This window comes from Amia ocellicauda, unplaced genomic scaffold, assembly GCF_036373705.1.
Source record: "Amia ocellicauda isolate fAmiCal2 unplaced genomic scaffold, fAmiCal2.hap1 HAP1_SCAFFOLD_230, whole genome shotgun sequence".
Lineage (NCBI taxonomy): Eukaryota > Metazoa > Chordata > Actinopteri > Amiiformes > Amiidae > Amia > Amia ocellicauda.
This window is the reverse complement of record NW_027102793.1, coordinates 1-5000: the sequence shown is the minus strand read 5'-3', so window position 1 is coordinate 5000 and position 5000 is coordinate 1.

Genomic DNA, 5000 nt, shown 5'->3' with positions numbered 1-5000 from the left:
CTCCAGCGCGGAGCCCGCACCCACCGGGGAGGTGTAGCCCTGCAGGCTGAGCGCCGGGAGCCGTCGGTCGGTCGGTCGGTCAGTCAGTGAGTGAGTGAGTGTGTGTTGCGCTGGAGGAAAGCTCCAGCCCGGCGTCCGTCCCCACCGGGGAGGAGTAGGCCTGCTGACTGAGCGCTGGGAGCCGGGAGCCTTTCCTGCAGTCAGTCGGTCGGTCAGTGAGTGAGTGAGTGTGTGTTGCGCTGGAGGAAAGCTCCAGCCCGGCGTCCGTCCCCACCGGGGAGGAGTAGGCCTGCTGACTGAGCGCTGGGAGCCGGGAGCCTTTCCTGCAGTCAGTCGGTCGGTCAGTGAGTGAGTGTGTGTGCTGAAGGGAAGCTCCAGCCCGGCGTCCGTCCCCACCGGGGAGGAGTAGGCCTGCTGACTGAGCGCTGGGAGCCGGGAGCCTTTCCTGCAGTCAGTCGGTCGGTCAGTGAGTGAGTGTGTGTGCTGAAGGGAAGCTCCAGCCCGGCGTCCGTCCCCACCGGGGAGGAGTAGGCCTGCTGACTGAGCGCTGGGAGCCGGGAGCCTTTCCTGCAGTCAGTCGGTCGGTCAGTGAGTGAGTGTGTGTGCTGAAGGAAAGCTCCAGCCCGGCGTCCGTCCCCACCGGGGAGGAGTAGGCCTGCTGACTGAGCGCTGGGAGCCGGGAGCCTTTCCTGCAGTCAGTCGGTCGGTCAGTGAGTGAGTGTGTGTGCTGAAGGGAGGCTCCAGCCCGGCGTCCGTCCCCACCGGGGAGGAGTAGGCCTGCTGACTGAGCGCTGGGAGCCGGGAGCCTTTCCTGCAGTCAGTCGGTCGGTCAGTGAGTGAGTGTGTGTGCTGAAGGGAGGCTCCAGCCCGGCGTCCGTCCCCACCGGGGAGGAGTAGGCCTGCTGACTGAGCGCTGGGAGCCGGGAGCCTTTCCTGCAGTCAGTCGGTCGGTCAGTGAGTGAGTGAGTGAGTGTGTGTGCTGAAGGGAAGCTCCAGCCCGGCGTCCGTCCCCACCGGGGAGTTGTGCCCGGGCCCGGGCCTCCTGCCGACGGACCGTGTGGCGCATTGTCCCGACTGCGGACTTTCTCCAGCAAAAAGGCGGAGGTGCAGTACCGCCATTTCGCCACACGAGGGACGGAATGGCACCCAACTGCCCCCTGGTGTCGAAAAAGCGCAAGGGCACCCGGGCCGGTCCGCCCCAGGCAGCGGCCGAGATGCAGCACCGGGGGCCCGGCCTGCCTGCCCTGGAGGTCAGCCTGCCAGCCCTGGAGGTCTGCTATCCAGCCCTGGAGGTCTGCCTGCCAGCCCTGGAGGTCTGCTATCCAGCCCTGGAGGTCTGCCTGCCTGCCATCCAGCCCTGGAGGTCTGCTATCCTGCCCTGGAGGTCTGCTATCCAGCCCTGGAGGTCTGCCTGCCTGCCTGCCAGCCCTGGAGGTCTGCTATCCAGCCCTGGAGGTCTGCCTGCCTGCCCTGGAGGTCTGCTATCCAGCCCTGGAGGTCTGCTATCCAGCCCTGGTAGCAGCACTGCCTGCCCTGGAGGTCTGCCTTCCAGCCCTGGTAGCAGCACTGCCTGCCCTGGTAGCAGCACTGCCTGCCCTGGAGGTCTGCTATCCAGCCCTGGAGGTCTGCCTGCCTGCCTGTTAGCCCTGGAGGTCTGCTATCCAGCCCTGGAGGTCTGCCTGCCTGCCTGTTAGCCCTGGAGGTCTGCTATCCAGCCCTGGAGGTCTGCCTGCCTGCCCTGGAGGTCTGCCTGCCTGCCATCCAGCCCTGGAGGTCTGCTATCCTGCCCTGGAGGTCTGCTATCCAGCCCTGGTAGCAGCACTGCCTGCCCTGGAGGTCTGCTATCCAGCCCTGGAGGTCTGCCTGCCTGCCCTGGAGGTCTGCCTGCCTGCCCTGGAGGTCTGCCTGTTAGCCCTGGAGGTCTGCTATCCAGCCCTGGAGGTCTGCCTGCCTGCCATCCAGCCCTGGAGGTCTGCTATCCAGCCCTGGTAGCAGCACTGCCTGCCCTGGAGGTCTGCCTGCCTGCCCTGGCAGCAGCACTGCCTGCCCTGGTAGCAGCACTGCCTGCCCTGGAGGTCTGCTATCCAGCCCTGGAGGTCTGCTATCCAGCCCTGGAGGTCTGCCTGTTAGCCCTGGAGGTCTGCTATCCAGCCCTGGAGGTCTGCCTGCCTGCCCTGGAGGTCTGCCTGCCTGCCCTGGAGGTCTGCCTGTTAGCCCTGGAGGTCTGCCTGCCTGCCTGTTAGCCCTGGAGGTCTGCTATCCAGCCCTGGAGGTCTGCCTGCCTGCCTGTTAGCCCTGGAGGTCTGCCTGCCTGCCCTGGCAGCAGCACTGCCTGCCCTGGAGGTCAGCCTGCCAGCCCTGGAGGTCTGCCTGTTAGCCCTGGAGGTCAGCTATCCAGCCCTGGAGGTCTGCCTGCCTGCCCTGGAGGTCTGCCTGCCTGCCCTGGAGGTCTGCCTGTTAGCCCTGGAGGTCTGCCTTCCAGCCCTGGTAGCAGCACTGCCTGCCCTGGTAGCAGCACTGCCTGCCCTGGAGGTCTGCCTGCCTGCCCTGGCAGCAGCACTGCCTGGCCTGGAGGTCAGCCTGTTAGCCCTGGAGGTCTGCTATCCAGCCCTGGAGGTCTGCCTGCCTGCCTGTTAGCCCTGGAGGTCTGCTATCCAGCCCTGGTAGCAGCACTGCCTGCCCTGGAGGTCTGCCTGCCTGCCCTGGCAGCAGCACTGCCTGCCCTGGTAGCAGCACTGCCTGCCCTGGAGGTCTGCTATCCAGCCCTGGAGGTCTGCTATCCAGCCCTGGAGGTCTGCCTGTTAGCCCTGGAGGTCTGCTATCCAGCCCTGGAGGTCTGCCTGCCTGCCCTGGAGGTCTGCCTGCCTGCCCTGGAGGTCTGCCTGTTAGCCCTGGAGGTCTGCCTGCCTGCCTGTTAGCCCTGGAGGTCTGCTATCCAGCCCTGGAGGTCTGCCTGCCTGCCTGTTAGCCCTGGAGGTCTGCCTGCCTGCCCTGGCAGCAGCACTGCCTGCCCTGGAGGTCAGCCTGCCAGCCCTGGAGGTCTGCCTGTTAGCCCTGGAGGTCAGCTATCCAGCCCTGGAGGTCTGCCTGCCTGCCCTGGAGGTCTGCCTGCCTGCCCTGGAGGTCTGCCTGTTAGCCCTGGAGGTCTGCCTTCCAGCCCTGGTAGCAGCACTGCCTGCCCTGGTAGCAGCACTGCCTGCCCTGGAGGTCTGCCTGCCTGCCCTGGCAGCAGCACTGCCTGGCCTGGAGGTCAGCCTGTTAGCCCTGGAGGTCTGCTATCCAGCCCTGGAGGTCTGCCTGCCTGCCTGTTAGCCCTGGAGGTCTGCTATCCAGCCCTGGTAGCAGCACTGCCTGCCCTGGAGGTCTGCCTGCCTGCCCTGGCAGCAGCACTGCCTGCCCTGGTAGCAGCACTGCCTGCCCTGGAGGTCTGCTATCCAGCCCTGGAGGTCTGCTATCCAGCCCTGGAGGTCTGCCTGTTAGCCCTGGAGGTCTGCTATCCAGCCCTGGAGGTCTGCCTGCCTGCCCTGGCAGCAGCACTGCCTGCCCTGGAGGTCTGCCTGCCTGCCCTGGTAGCAGCACTGCCTGCCCTGGAGGTCAGCCTGTTAGCCCTGGAGGTCTGCTATCCAGCCCTGGAGGTCTGCCTGCCTGCCTGTTAGCCCTGGAGGTCAGCCTGTTAGCCCTGGAGGTCTGCTATCCAGCCCTGGAGGTCTGCCTGCCTGCCTGTTAGCCCTGGAGGTCTGCTATCCAGCCCTGGAGGTCTGCCTGCCTGCCTGTTAGCCCTGGAGGTCTGCCTGCCTGCCCTGGCAGCAGCACTGCCTGCCCTGGAGGTCAGCCTGCCAGCCCTGGAGGTCTGCCTGTTAGCCCTGGAGGTCAGCTATCCAGCCCTGGAGGTCTGCCTGCCTGCCCTGGAGGTCTGCCTGCCTGCCCTGGAGGTCTGCCTGTTAGCCCTGGAGGTCTGCCTTCCAGCCCTGGTAGCAGCACTGCCTGCCCTGGTAGCAGCACTGCCTGCCCTGGAGGTCTGCCTGCCTGCCCTGGCAGCAGCACTGCCTGGCCTGGAGGTCAGCCTGTTAGCCCTGGAGGTCTGCTATCCAGCCCTGGAGGTCTGCCTGCCTGCCTGTTAGCCCTGGAGGTCAGCCTGTTAGCCCTGGAGGTCTGCTATCCAGCCCTGGAGGTCTGCCTGCCTGCCCTGGAGGTCTGCCTGCCTGCCCTGGAGGTCTGCCTGCCTGCCCTGGAGGTCTGCTATCCAGCCCTGGTAGCAGCACTGCCTGCCCTGGAGGTCTGCCTGCCTGCCCTGGAGGTCAGCCTGTTAGCCCTGGAGGTCTGCCTGCCAGCCCTGGCAGCAGCACGGCCTACCTGCCTGCCTGCCCTCGAGGTCTGCCTGCCTGCCTGCCCTGGAGGTCAGCCTTCCAGCCCTGGCAGCAGCACGGCCTACCTGCCTGCCAGCCTGCCCTCCCCAGCCACACAGCCCTGCCTGCCTGCCTGCCAGCCCTGGAGGTCTCCCTGCCAGCCCTGGAGGTCTGCCTGCCTGCCTGCCTGCCCTGGAGGTCTGCCATCCTGCCTTCCAGCCCTGGAGGTCAGCCTGCCAGCCCTGGAGGTCAGCCTGTTAGCCCTGGAGGTCTGCCTGCCTGCCTGCCTGCCTGCCCTGGAGGTCTGCCTGCCTGCCTGCCCCGGAGGTCAGCCCCAGGCAGCCGGGTGGCCTGCCTGCTGCTGCTAGGCCGCTGCCCCGAGCCGCCGACCCCATCGACAGGAACACGAGAGAGTTTACAAGCGAGAGGAGGCCACATATTCGACACCTTTCGTGCTCGTTTTAGTCTCCAGTCTGTTTTGACGTGTGTTATTCTGAATCTGCTGCTTTAACTCAAGGGATTCTGTCGCGATTGATGCCTTGTCCTTCGCTGTATGTTTGCACTGGTGTTGTAAGTCGCCCTCTGTAAGATCATCATTTATTATCTGCCAAGAAATAAAGATCATCATAATGTTCCCCAACTTTCAGCTTCTGG